Source organism: Suricata suricatta, chromosome 3 (assembly GCF_006229205.1).
Source record: "Suricata suricatta isolate VVHF042 chromosome 3, meerkat_22Aug2017_6uvM2_HiC, whole genome shotgun sequence".
Classification (NCBI taxonomy): domain Eukaryota; kingdom Metazoa; phylum Chordata; class Mammalia; order Carnivora; family Herpestidae; genus Suricata; species Suricata suricatta.
The window spans coordinates 142,533,079-142,547,330 of NC_043702.1; the positions used below are offsets into that span (position 1 = coordinate 142,533,079).

The 14,252-nt window shown below is 49.4% G+C and overlaps 1 long non-coding RNA gene across 1 annotated transcript; it reads left to right on the forward strand.

Moving 5' to 3' along the window:
- Positions 1-1,583: 1,583 nt before the first annotated feature.
- Positions 1,584-3,877, forward strand: LOC115286727. The gene is made up of 2 exons (XR_003906240.1): positions 1,584-1,731; positions 3,335-3,877. It is a non-coding gene; the product is annotated as an uncharacterized LOC115286727 (long non-coding RNA).
- Positions 3,878-14,252: the final 10,375 nt, after the last annotated feature.

Below are 14,252 nucleotides of genomic sequence, written 5' to 3' on the forward strand. Positions count from 1 at the left end.
CGCTCAGCACGCGCCCCACCCCCGCTGCGGTGCGGCCTCCGGGTGCTGCTGCGCTGGCCGCGTGGGTAGGAGCAGATCGCGGCCCGGAGCAGCCTCGGTCGGCCCCCGGGCTCTGGGGCCAGGGCTGGTTGGGCGGGGGAGGTGGCGGAGCAGCCCCTGGGCCCCGACGCGCAGCTCCTGCCCACTCCCACCTTGCGTTTCTTCGCTCCGCAGTGGGCGTGGTGCCCCTTTGCTGCAGAGGGGGCGCCCGGAGTTGAGGAAGGCAGTGGGGGAGGGGGAGCGCAGAGACAGGTGGTTGAGGGGGCGAGGACTGGTGCGCCGAGGCTCGTGATATTAATGCGTATTTCTTTCTCCCCCCTTCCTCAGGGGGCGCGGAGGTGCGCGTGGAGGAGGCGGCGGGAAGGCCAGAGGCATGGCTCGGGAGAGGGCAGGCTGCTGGAGATGCCCCTGGGCACCGTCTCCGATCAGTCCCCCCACCCGACCCCCACAATTTAATAAAGTGGGTGGGATGGTGAGGGTGGAGGAGTTTGATGGAGACCTGGCCCCCGAACTGCCCCGAGCTGCCCCCCGCCAGCCGCCTGGCTCCCGCGTGCACATCCGGGAGCCGCATACTCGAGCACTCTGCAGGGACTGGGGTGGTGGGAGGTTTGGTGAGAAAGACCTCGGTTGAAGAAGCTTCAGCAACCGAATCAGATCCAGAGATAGGGATTTGGAGGGGGTGGGGGGACGCGGGAGGTGAGAAGTCTCCAGGCCAGCAGCGCAAGTGGTGGGAGGTGGGGTCTGTAGGGAAATAGGGTAACGTCCTTAGGACCCCCCCTCCCTCCAGCTTTGTTCTGAGCCATAGACCAAAATTCGGGATTCGGCATTTGCCAAATGTGCTTATTTCTTTTTTCTTTCCCTTTCGGTTTGTTTTGTTTTGTTTTTTGTTTTGTTTTTTTTTTTTCTTTTCCTTTTTTTTTTTTTTTAGAGGAACTGCAAATGACAGAGCAGAGGGACGGCTGGCCCAGCCAATCCTGGAGCCGCTGCAGCACTTGTTCCCCAAACAAACACGTTCTGGTGCAAGGACAGAGAGGAGGGGGCTGCTGGCTCACGGGACCATAGCCCCCTTGCTGCTCCCCTGCGGGAAGGGCAGACTGGCATCTTGGGCTGCAGGGACAGAGGCCGCCCTGGGCCAGCCAGCGTGGTAATGGTGCCGCAGCCCCTCCCTGCTGCCCAGCGTGGGAAGAAGAATGCAGAGCCAGGCAAGTCTCTTTCTGTGTCCTCTGGGGTGGAAGGAGCAGGTATAGACAGGGCCGGGGCAGCCAGTCTTGGCATTGGTGGTGAGAGCCTTTATCTCCAGCCCCTTGGGTTTGGTTCCACCCCTGGCCTGTCCCTAGCACTCAACAACTGTGGCTATGTGCTTATTGGTGCCACCATGTTATATAATGGTTATATAATCTCCCAGGGCAAGCGCCGTGTCTCCGCTCTTGGGTCACGCCGACACCATGTCCCTGTGAGAGGCAGGATCTGTGGAAGCTTTGGGGTGGACCTTCTCCTCGGTCCTCAGCCTGGCTCCTCCCCCACCCCATCCCCGGTGTAGGAAGGAGGATAGGAGAACAGGGCCCATCCACACCAGCGGTCGGGGGCTAAGAAAGAAGAGTTGACTTGGCGGCCTCCTCACCTTCTTGCTTCTCTACGCCCCCTTGCCCAGAGAACTATCTGGTGGAGCGGATGCCCTCCTTGTGTTTTGAGGTCAGCATTTGTTCTTGGGGCCCTCTGGCACGGCAGATGGGTGTGGTGAGATGACCCCTAGAATCTTACGGGAGAATGCGCAGTACGTAGGGTTGGGTAGAGAGAGGCAGAAATTAACTCTGCTTTGAGGTTTTGAGCAGACATGATTGGAAGGATGGTAGTGGCCTTCTGAGAAATTTGGAGCAGGCCTAGGAGCTAGGGGATGGTCAGGGAAGGGTGTACAGGGAAGTGGATCAGACAGCAAAGATAAACATGGTGTTCTTTTACTGTACTCTCCACTGGGCTGTCCCTGGTTACCAGGGCAACAGAAGCAGTGATGAAAATCATGCCTTTCCTTCAGTGGAAAAATCTAGCTCCTCCTCCCGCCTCTTCCTTCTCTAATCGCCTGCGACCCATTGGGAGGTTGATGGCTCCAGGGATCAGAGATCGCAGTGTATCCCCATCAGGACCCCCATTCCCCAGTTTTTTAATCATCTTGCCCCTTCCAACACCCCTTCTCTCCCCCAGAGCTCGGCAGTTGCGCAGGAGTTGGAGTGGAAGGAGGGGGAAGGGCACGGACGTCATAGCAGGGCAGGGCGAGCAGAGCGTGGGCAGAGACGTGGATGCAGGAATGACTGGCGCACGAGGAGGTCTGGCACTGATCAACTAGATGGCGCTTGTTTCTGGGGTGGTAGGACCTGGGGGCGGGAAGGGTGGGTGAGGGCCTGCAGAGCGCAGCAGCGTAGGCTTCCCATAGATAGGGAAGAGAAGGACCTCGAGGTCTTTTTTATGGTCTCAGCTCCCAGTGAAAACTAGAGTTCATTCTAGCTGGTCCTGAGTACCTGCCATGTTAGCTAAGGTTCTGGGAGCTGGAAAGACAGGACCAGTCCTTGGAGAGAAAGTAGTGAGTATAGGGGGGAGGAAGGTGAGTACATAGGGGAAGATCAGCCAGGCTTAGTTACAAGCCTGGAATCTGGGGCCCCAGGCGAGGAGACTGGTGGTATTCCAGACTGAAGGTGATGGATTAGGGTGGAGCCTGAGGAAATGCAGAGGAAGAGTCTTTGAGAGCCGCTCTGGCTTGTGGATAGGACTTGGGGAAGAGAAGGCGCTAAAATTTTGAGCCTGAGTGATTGACAGAAAAACCAGGATTCAGACTTCTTTTTAGGAGCGCCATGTTTGATTTGATTTTAGGCGTACTGCCTTCAAGACCATGGCAGGGTGCCAGATGGAAATGTTACGGTCAGGCAGATAAAGTTTGCAGTGGAAGTCAATTCAGGGAAGAGACTTAGAGGAAATTGTTTTACGAAGCCTTGAAGGTGTAGGTTGCTGAGAACATATGCAGAGAGAGTGAGCGCTGGTTCCAGGCATCAGCCTAGAATTGGGTGAGGCCGTAGATCTTATACTTGTTTATGATCCCAGCGCCCGCCCAGACTGCTGGACGTGTTTCTGCTAATGAACACAAACGTCTTCTACCAAACCACACCCCTTTTTGAAGTTCAGGTTTCTGTTTAAGTTTCCTTCTCCCTAGTAACTATGTCCAGGAGTATGTGTCCTGGAAAGATAGATATTTACGCTTACTTCTCCATGCTTTTTCCTTGACCTTTGCTGTGCCATTCACTTACAGATTTCTGAGAGGCCCCCAGGTGCGCCTGCTATAGCGATGATCCTTGGTCTTTAATTAGCCTCCACCAGCAAGACTGTTTGTTCTGGTTCCTTCCAGTCATCACTCTAGAGGAGTAAGAGCACTGCACAGAGTGTCAGGAGGTCTCCGCCGGCTACACGGTCTCGGGCGCGACACTTCCTTTTCCAGGTCTTAGTGCCTAGTCTGAGCCGTCTGGTGTCTTTCATCTCTAAAGCATTTGGATTTGACATCCCAGGCTTTCTCCACCTCTGCCCAGGTTTCTGGTGCAGGGCAGGCTTTTTGAACGACCTGCCAGGATTCCTTTGACGCTTTGTGGGAAGGAGTAGCAGAAATGGAGGACTGGTCTCCTGAGTAGACTCCTGTCTCCAAAGTGGGTAGGAGCCCTCCAGAGGGAGTGTGGCCCCATCCCTCTTGGGAATGTGGAAATTCTAGAAGAGCAGGTTTTTTCAGTCACCAAGAGTTGGCAGACTACAACCCTTGGGTCAGATGCCTGCTTTTATAAATAAAGTTTTATTGGAACACAGACATGCCCATTGTTTATGTATTGTCTGTGGCTGCTTTCATGCTAGGTTGGTGTAGTTGAGTATTGCAACAAAAACCATGTGACCAGCAATCCCGAAATAGACCGTCCTGCCCTTTACAAAGAACTGCCGTAAACCACCAAAGTGCATGGGTCTCCACTGAGATGCTTCCCTGGGGCCGTTTCAGATTCCTGTGGTTCTTGAAGATTCTGCGTTGGGCCTTCCTTTGTTATCCCATGAGAGGGATAGTAGATTAGTAGAATCAACCCAAAGATAGCCACCCTGTATCTGGGAAATCCCTTTCATTTTCAGCCCTTTCCCTAGAGCCAGGAGGTGTCCCATCCACTCCATGTCTTCAAACCTGGAGACCTCAGTTCCTCTGCAGGGGTGGTTTGTGGCCTGGCTGTGACAACTGCCCCTCTGTTTCATCTCATTCTGATTTCCTAGACCTGTGCAGAACAGAATGGTCCAACCCAGACCCTGTCAGGAAAAGGAGAGGCTCATTGGTTCTCCCCAGTCCTGCACCATATTTCCCTTGATGTCTTTAATTTGTCACTTGCAGCCTCACAGTCCCTTTTAGTGCCAGGGCCCTTAGAGATGCATTTGCTGAGAGCCTGCCACCAAGCCTAGTTTGTCTGCCTGAGCCTGGCACTCATCCACTCTGTCAGAACAAGGCCCTCTGGCTTGGGGCTTCTAGGGTGTGTGTGCATCTGTGTTGGCTTGGGTCTGGAATTAGTATTCAGGGTTCTCGCAGCCAACACTCACGGTGTCCTCTTGTGTCCAGGTTTCCACCCTTTTGACCTAGTCCTCAGACCAGAGTCTTGGTGAAATTCTTGGTTACACACTGGACAAACCACCCCCGCCCGCCTCCCTACTGTAGGGCAGCCACACAGCAATTGCATCACTCCTGGTCTGGGCTGGGATAGGAAGTGAGACACTCTGGTGGCAAGAGGAAACCACGTTCTGGGAACAGTGTTGGGGGGCGGGAGGGGGGGCACTGAGGTTTATTCCCATTGCAGCTGGAAGGGAGGAGGCTGGCAGTGGGAGGAGGGAGCAGACAACCCAGAATAGCAAAGGAGCTGAGCACACTCAGAGCTCCTTTTAGCTGGTAATGGTAAGCCTGGCCCTAGGAGTCTCACTTCACACCTCCCTACACACATTCTCCCCAGAGGCTGGCTCTCTGACTCTTCTCATTCCCCCCAAAAAAGAAATAAGAAAGGGTCCTTATCAAAAAGTCCTCTCTAAATACCTTCTATTTATAGAGTTTAGGGTGACTCCATCCTGCCTGGACTTGACCCGATGTTGACACTAGTGCACGGACGTGGGGATGTATTTGTTTCTAGGTATTTATTAAGGGTCTATTATGCATGGGGTGCTGTATGAAGTTCAGAGGCTGCCAAGGAATATAAAGGATTCACAGTCTGGTCTGGAAGGCGTACGGACTGTTGAACCCATTTTAATATGATCTGCACTTGAATCTAAGCCTCTGGAGAGCGGATCTGTGTCCGCCTTGTTCCCTGCTGTCATCCTGGCACCAGGGTACTGTGCTTAACACACTGGAGGTGTGCACGTGTTTGATTGGTTGACCCGTCCTGATTTGGTGCATCCTGGAAGTGTGCAGGAGGTATCTGAGTGGGCAGGTAGAGGAAGAGGGGAGTTCATGGCAGCGTGGCCAGTTTGGGGGAAGATGGGATGTTCCTGGGCATCCTGGTGATGTGACTGTAGTTAAGGAAAGAAGGAATGCGTTGCGGGAATGGGAATCCTTGGGCATCAGGGGACCATTGGGAAGGAGGAGAATGACCTTGGACAGGGAGGCAGGACAGCGGCAGCCCACACCATCAGAGAAAGCAGAGGGCTGGGGCAGAAAGGAGAACCAGCCAGTGGCAGGGAAGGGTAGCACTGGGGATAGGGAGTGGGAACAGTGGGAGAGGAAGCATGGCCAAGTCTCCAGGCCCCGGGTGAAAGCAGAGCTGAAGCAGGTGAGTTCCAGATGGACACGATGGCAGTGACGGGGAAAAGACAGGCCTCAGCCCCATTCTGCGGGTCTCCAAGTGACCGTGTCCAGGTACGACCCCCATGACATCACATTTCTCTGCAGTGGGGCAGAGGCGGCGAAATCAGCTGCAGTTTGAGGTGATGGTTATCCTCTAAAATTCTTACTATGGAAATCGCACATGTAAGTGAAGATTCAGTTAGTATGAGAACATTCCATGTTCCTGTCATTCAGCTTTAACATGTAATCAACATGTGGCCTCTCTCATTTCATTTGTACCCCATCCACCTATTCCTCACTCCTCTCCTATATGTGCATTTTTTACAGCAAATCCAAAATGTCATGTTTCATCCATAAATCCCCCACTGTGGCTCTCTTAAAGCATAACCCAGCTGTTGTATCACCCCGAAATATCTCCGGTCCCCCCCCAGTCAGTGTTTACATTTCCCTGCTGGTCTCAGGTTTTTAATGGTTTTGCTTGAATCCGGTTCCAAACAAGATCCACATATCTCATTTAGTTGATGATTAATCTCACGTTGTCTGTTAATAAAGACTACAGGCATGTTTAAAATAATTTATGTTTTGTAGCTCTGCCTTTTAGGTTTATTTAGCTGCCCTGCACTGTCTCCCTTCAGCTGCCGTCACCAGCTTTCCTGAGTTCTGTTGAACCCTGTTGTGATTCCTGAGCGCACTTCATTCTTCTTCTTGACTTTGTGGTTTAATATAACTAGTCATTTATTCCCTCCTTCAGTAAGTGCTTCTGGAGGGCCTGCTCCGTGCCAGGCACCCTCCTGGGCACCGGCCATGCAGCTGTGGAAAGAGAGCGTCCTGGGAGCCTGCAGTCCAACCCCACGGGAGCGGTCTGGGTCTGTTGTCCACCTGTTGTCTCCTTCCCCCACGTGTTCACCCCAGCTGAGTCGGGCGACCAGGAGCTCACTTGTGCGCTGTCAGATCTGCTGTATTCTAGGGCTTGGTATTGCTGTTCTCGTGTGGTCATCTACGTGGTTGATAAGAGGTGCTTCTAGAACTCTCCAAGAAGTTGGGTGTGGCTCCTCTGGGAGGCTTGTGACTGGGAGTCTAGCTGTGTCCGCGACTGACTTGGCGAGGATCTGTGGGGCCCTTGTGACCTGAGTCTTTAGCGCTAAGCAAGTTAAAATGGAGAGCCTGCTTGCCCTGGGGGGAGCAAGCGGGGAGGAGAGGCTGAATGACACATCTGGAAGGTGCTCTGAAATGTTGAAAGGCTCAGCAGACACCAAGTTGTGCTGATGCGTTCTTTGAGCGGGTTGGCTGCTTCGGAAACTCGGTGAAGGTCAGACTGCTGTTTGCCTGTTCTGATGAGGTTACCTGCCTACGTAGGTTCCTTTTCCCAGTTTGCTCTTCGTTGCTGCGCAGTCGAGTCCCGGCCAGCCATATTGCCTCAGAGGAAGAACCCGATGTCACTGGGCAGGTCTGTCTGGCTAATAAGGCTGTTAACTTATTTGTATCTCTCTATGTAAATAACAATCAGACCTGCGTTGGGTCCCTGTGACCCTCTGATTTTGAGAACAGTCTGTGAGTCTTTTAGTTTTTGTTTTTTTTTTTCCATTTGCAGTTCAGATGCAACTGCATTGTGATTCTGAACCTTTAAAAATAATCTTCGTTAATAAAGTAAACGTATTCCCAGATATAAAGACTAGTATTCTTTTACTTCTCATAGATATTTTATTGTATACTTAAGATAATAGTACAGAGTATATTAACTATGCCATGATATATAAGTCCTGTCATTGAAGGATTCATAGGTTAGAGTTTGAGAATACTTATTATTTCCAGTTAAGTAGTCTTTAGTTATTTTGATCAAATGGCTATGTTGGTTAAAATTTTTGAACAGACTGCCATGTGTGTGTGTTTATAGTTTCTATACAGTGTGCCATGCCATACTAATACATTATAAAATACAAAATAAGAATGTCTAATGCTTATTTTTTGACAGATAGAGAGAGAGAGAGAGCGCGAGCGAGAGAGAGCAAGCAAGCACAAGTAGGAGAGGGGCAGAGAAAGAGGGAGACAGAATCCGAAGCAGGCTCCGGGGTCCGAGCTGTCAGCCCAGAGCCTGATATGGGGCTCAAACTCATGAACCGTGAGATCATGACATGAGCCAAAGTTGACGTTCAACTGACTGAGCCATCTGGGTGCCCCCCAAACAAAACAAATTAAAGGAAGTTGTGCTCCAGTGTATTCTGTGCCTTGCTGCAGCATGAACCATTGCTGGTCCCGATGGAGGGCAGCCCGCACTCCGTCCCCACACCCCCACACACACATTCACGACATTACTGCTCTCACAGAGCTTCCCTCCCCCTCTGGCATCGCCAGTTTTGTGCCCTCTCTACCGGATTGCTTCCACGTGCTGTTGTTTCTCTCTTCTCTGACCCCACCTCTTCCAGCTCCTGCCCTTTTCTCGGCCCCCAGAGAGTCTTAGGTCCTTGCAGCCTTCACTTCCTCTCTTGGCTCCCCTCCGGCAGACTTTTCCCCCCTCCCACTCCAGGGGAAAGTGGTCTTGAGGAAGCCAGCCGTGACCACCAAGTTTCTAAATCTAGCCCTGGCTTCCTAGTCTCTGTCCTAGTGGCTTCGGCAGTTAGGCACATCTGGTCGGACCCTTTTCCTCAAAGCTCTTTCTTCGCTTGGCTCCCAGGACGTGCCTGTCTGGTTTTGTGCCTGTCTCATTGGCTGTTCCTTTGTGACATCTCCTCTCCCTGACCTCGAGACATGTGCTTCTTCCTCTCCATCTTCTCTCTTTCTCTCCGTCCCCCTCTCCCAAACCATGGCTTGAAATACAATCTCTATGAATGTTTTCTAGAATTTGCTTCAGAGTAATCCCGAGAGATAAAACAAGATTGAGTTGTTAGCAGCTGGAGTTGGGTGATGTGTACCTGGGGTTTATTATACCGTTCTTTGTAGTTTTATTTATGTTTGGAATTTTCCATAATAAAAAGTTTTTAAAAATCTATAGGCTAGTGACTCCCCTGCCCATTATTTGTCTGAAGCCCAGCCCTTCTCCTGAAGGATAGACCTGTGTATTCATCTGCCTACTAAAATTTTAACTTGGATGTTAATATGCTTTTCATGCTTATATGCCCAAAACCGAACTCTTGATTTTCCCACTCAAATACATTCTTCCTGTGGTTTCCAGTCTTGGTTATGGGAATGGCTCATGCTGAATACATATGGTCATGCTTGACTTTGCTCTTTCTCTTACATTTCTCATTCAATCTGTCAACAAGTCTTATTGACTCTGCCTACAAACTTATCTAGAATGTGGCCCATTAGAACTACTTCCAGTGTCTTCACTGGTGTGCAATCCACCGTCATTTCTCACCTGTTTCTCCCTTTCCCCTTACAAGCTATATAGTCGTCAGTAGGTAGAAGGCTCCCATGATACAGAAGTGACATCATGCCCTGCCACGCTCAGAACTCTGCAGTGGCTTCTGGTGTCACTCAGTGAAAGCCATGGCTCTTGGTGTGGTCTAGAGGACCCGGTAGCTTCTAAACACCATCCAACAGAAATATAATGTGAGTTACGCATGAGAGCCACATATGTGATTAGACATTCTCTGGTAGCTAAATTGGAAAAGGAAACAGGTTAAATTCATTTTAATAATTAATTAACCCAGCGTGTCAAAAATACTTTCATTTCTGATAGATATTACAGGATTATTCATACTAAGCCACACATAGCACACCTCAGTTTGGATTAGCTCCGTTCCTTGTACTCCGTGGCCTCATGCGGTGAGTGGCTCCCGTGTTGGAAATGCATGCCTCTGTGATCGCCTGTGTCCTTATCTCCTGCTAGCTCTTCCTTCTTTCACTTTGTTTTGGCCACACTGGCCTTTTTGCTGCTCCTCAGATAAACTAGGCATTTCCTGTGTTAGGCCCTGTTCCCTCTGTTTGGAACACTTTTTCCCAGATAGCCCCGTGGCAGAGTCTTACTTCCTTTGGGTCTGTGACCAGATACTACCTTTGTGGTGCCCCACTCTGCACCCACATGTTTGTTTGGCGTCTCCTGCCTCCCTCCCCTATGGTGTTTTTTTCTCCTAGGCACCATCACCATTTAACACTGAAATATTTCTAGTACTTCATATATTTTCTTTCTCTCCCTGCTGGTGTCTGAGCTCCATGAGAGCAGGGACTTTTGGTAACTTTTGTTCACTGCTAGATTTTCAGAGCATGGAACAGTGCCTGGCACATGTAAGAGATGGGTAGATGTTGTTGAAGAATTAAATGACATGAATGATTAAGAAGGATTCGTTTTTAGCAGGCACCATTCAGTTGATTACCCTTCATTATGTGGTGTCATATTTTTGCAGTGTAGCTGTTTGAAGGTCTTGTTGAAGTCAGGAGTATTTTGAAAGAGACTGCTTTATAAAAAGGTGATTATGGGTGCAATTTATAATATAAATGGACTCAAGACCCCTGAATCACTGTATTTCATTCATTTCCTTGGGTTATTTTATTTTATTTTTTTTAAATTTGTTTAAATTTATTTTTGAGAGAGAAACAGAGCAAGTGGGGGAGGAGCAGAGAGAGGGAGGGAGACACAGAATCTGAAGCAGCCTCCAGGCTCTGAGCTGTCAGCACAGAGCCCGATGCAGGGCTTGAACTCACAAGCTGTGAGATCATAACCTGAGCTGTAGTCGGCCGCTCAACCGACTGAGCCACCCAGGCGCCCTTCCCTGGGTTATTTTAAAACCAAATTTGTGCCTTCTGTTTCAAGTGCGTGCATAGGTACGACATTTTAGAGATGATGTCCTTACCTTGAATGCAGTAACATTGTCACTTAATGGTAGAAACGATTTCTAAATGCCTGCTTTTTTCTGTGACATAAGTCTCTTTCCGAAACTAAAGGTTTTCTTACCCATTTTTGAAATGTCACCTTTACCTTGAAGGGATGGATTAAATATTTGTTTAAAAATATTCATTAAGTGGCATTCTGCCGACAGACACTCACTGCAGATGACGTCGGCAAACTTTGGAGCTGTGATGTTTTCTGCTTTAAAAAATAATATGTAATTCCTCTTTAAGTTGAGCACCTCTTTCAGGGACTCTGCCTTGAGATCAGCAGTGACAGTGTGGTCAGATGATTTGTAGGCCTCACCCTCTCATTACAGGGGGTTGTTATTTGTGGTATGGAGGACGGTACCCTTAAATTTGCTTCACCAGGTACATGTAAATGGTACTAAAGTACATAGTCAGCTAGGGGTAGCACTGGCCATTCTTTTGTGTTTGGTTCTCATCCTCAGGCACAGGATGGCCCCTGGACCTTAAGTGACTATCGGACATACAAATTGAAGGAATGCACCAGTGTCGATTCACACGTTAAATAATAAGATTTAATTCCTTATTTTCAAGTAAAAATAAACACAGACATTCTAATCATTTCTTCTTCATCCTGATGGGTCTTGCACATGCGTCATCCAATGTGATTGCTCTAGTTCGTCCTGTATTAACCTTGTGTCCATAACTTTAATCCATTTGAGGGCTGGGTCTTCTCTTTTCTGTTGCTCCTAGTACCTAACAGGTCTGGGTCTCACCAATATTTATGGACTGAACAGTGTTGGGGAATAATAGATCCATTCTGTGACCTCAGTACCTTTGTAGAACAACAAAGTCTAGTACCCAGTGTCTTTGGTAGCTGCTGTGGCCATTTCTTTAACAGTATGGAAAGTGTTGGTAGCCTTCGGGAAAACAACATTGCAGTGTTGATGCCTGAGAAGTCTTGATGCCCCATCTGGTTCTGACAGGTAACAAAGATGGCAGCCGTGTAACGTACCACTGTGCTGTGGAGTAGATGGTTGTGCTCTGGTGCTGCTCTGGAAGTGAGCTGGCAGAGGCTGCTGGAAAAGATGGCCAAGGTAGCTTGAGTAGTCAGCTCTCTTCTCAAAGAGAGGTGATACGTCTTTTAAAGCACTGATGGATTCCTTCCATCAGCTCACCTAGATGATGAAAATGTTTGTGCAGGTACGCCCTTTATCCATGGTGATCATCTAGGAGGTACGTCCTCTGGATGTGTTCACTTGGAGTTGATTTTCCCACTGCTCTGACCAGAAGCACAGTGTAAATGACGAGCAGCTGGAAGGAAAGTTGCAGATTGTGTCAAGAACAGAGGCCTTGTGTACTTTCTGCTGTGTAGACTACCTCTCGTGTTCCCTGGACCCACATCAGTGAGCAAGGCTTGGCCCCAGTAGACCAGTCCTTCTTAGCTCAGTGGTCCATCAGCATCTGTTCATTGATGCACATTGCTACAGGGTCTCCTGGGTGAAAGACTCGATCTTTCTGAATGGAGTGGGGTGGGAGTGGGAAAGGAAGGAGTATGCCATTGTGAATGGGACACAGTGTCTGTCCTCAGGGAGGACATGGTTAGTGAGAGTGACAGGCACCTGCACTACAATATAAGACAAAGCATAAAAGGGATGTGAATGGAGTACCAGAAGGGGATTTCTTAGCCAGAGGGGGAAGTTGGGAATTGGAGGATGTCTCTTGGAACATGAGGAAGATCTTGTCCTTCTTGCTCATAGCTGAGTCCTCAGAGGCTAGCCCAGTGGTTAGTTCCTGTCAGGTGTGCAGTAATTTCATATTTGTTAATAATTGGGTAGTGAAGGAGTAGGCCTTCCCCCAGGGAGGCAATGCAAGGGCCCAGAGGTCAAGGAAGAAATGACTGCTTGGGAGAAAGTAGTTGGTGGGCTCTGGGGAGGTATATGTGGCAGAGAGTGGGCCTCCATATTGTAGAGTGTAGGGTAGTCTCCAGAGGGCCTCCACTGACTTCCTAGGAATTTGATTGTGGTGGTTTCTAACCTCTTCTGCGCCACTGCTCATTAGAAATTGCATGGAAACCAGTCTCTTTCTCCAAGGAAAAAAAAAGAAAAAGACACAACAGCGCAATATAGTTCACAGATCCCAAGTTATAAAACCGTGTTGTCAGCCGGGGGTCTGTCCGTGCTCTGGCTGAGATCTCATCGTGGGTGGGAGATACTTGTTTTGCCTTCGATGCAGGTGTTCCAGGTTTTCAGGGCGCTGATGGGTGGCAGGCATAGTCGTGACCCTGATGAGCTTGGGGAAGCCGTGGAGAATAGGGGATGGGGTCTCTCTGTGCACTGACATAAATGGAGAGATCCAGTGTTTGTTCCATTTAGCAGAGGACAACAGAAAGCATACCTGGGAAAAGACAGGGGGAAAAAATAAACTTTTTTTTAAAGCTTACTAATTTGGAATAGGGGATGCTTATGCTAACTTTTTTCTGTGACGTGGTTTCCAGCGCAGACACTGGGCCAAGCAGTGATTACAGATACAGAGAGGCAATGTTTGCATTTTTTGGGAACAGCGCTTGTGGGAAGGAGTCATTAGAGTTTCACGTTACCATGGTACGGGGTTCAAAGAGTTCCTTAGCTGTCCGGATCCATCCGAGAGCTGCCTGGAGGAGGAGGTGGCGAGATTTCACAGGCCACTTGAAAGGGCTGAAAGATTGGGCTGAGGGTAGTTTAGAATTGGATTGGATTGTTCTCCTTGTCATAAAAACATTCCTGTAAAGAAAGTATCTGTGTACCTTCAGTTAAAAAATAAATTAACCAGACTTCCTGTCTGCCAGGCGTTTGTAGGGCACCTGACATGCAGATAGGATATTTGGAGAGTTGAACAGCCCAGTGTGAGCAGCACAGTGCTGACTTTCCTGCCTGTGTGTGTGTCGGAAGTCCATCCCGTGGAGGTGCAGTGAGGTAGTGCTTCATTCCGGGGACAAGGTTGACTGACAGTCAGCCCTGTGTGTGGCCATGCTTGGTGCTGGCTGGCAACAGAAGGAGCCGTCGGAGGTGGAGGGGGAAGCGCCCTTGAGCTCCTACATCCCGGGTAAACCAAGAAGCAGGGTCAGGGACCCTTGGGTGCAGCCACTGCTCGATGCAGGCTCTTCCTACCCTACCCTCTACTGAGGCCTCCCACTCATGTGCTTAGTAGGATTTTGCTTTGCAAAGAGGTTAGTCTGTGAGTGAGTTTTAAGTTTTTTGGGACCCCCTCAGTGGCTCAGTTGATTAAGCATCTGACTCTTGATTTTGGCTCAGGTCATGATCCCAGGGTCATGGGATTGAGCCCCGCATCAGGCTCCACTAAGCGTGGAGCCTGCTTAACATTCTCGCTCTTTCTCTTTCTACCCCTCTCCCCTGCTCGCACTCTCTGTCTGCAATACAATACAATACAGTACAATATTTTTTCAGGGAAAAGAAGCCCTCCTGAATTTCCCAGAGTTGTGTTTAGACTGCAAGTCCAGACACTTTAATGGGGAGGGTAAGATCAATTTAATGGGTTGACGCCAACATTTTTTAAAAATATTTATGTATTTTTGAGAGAGAGAGAGTGTTGAGTG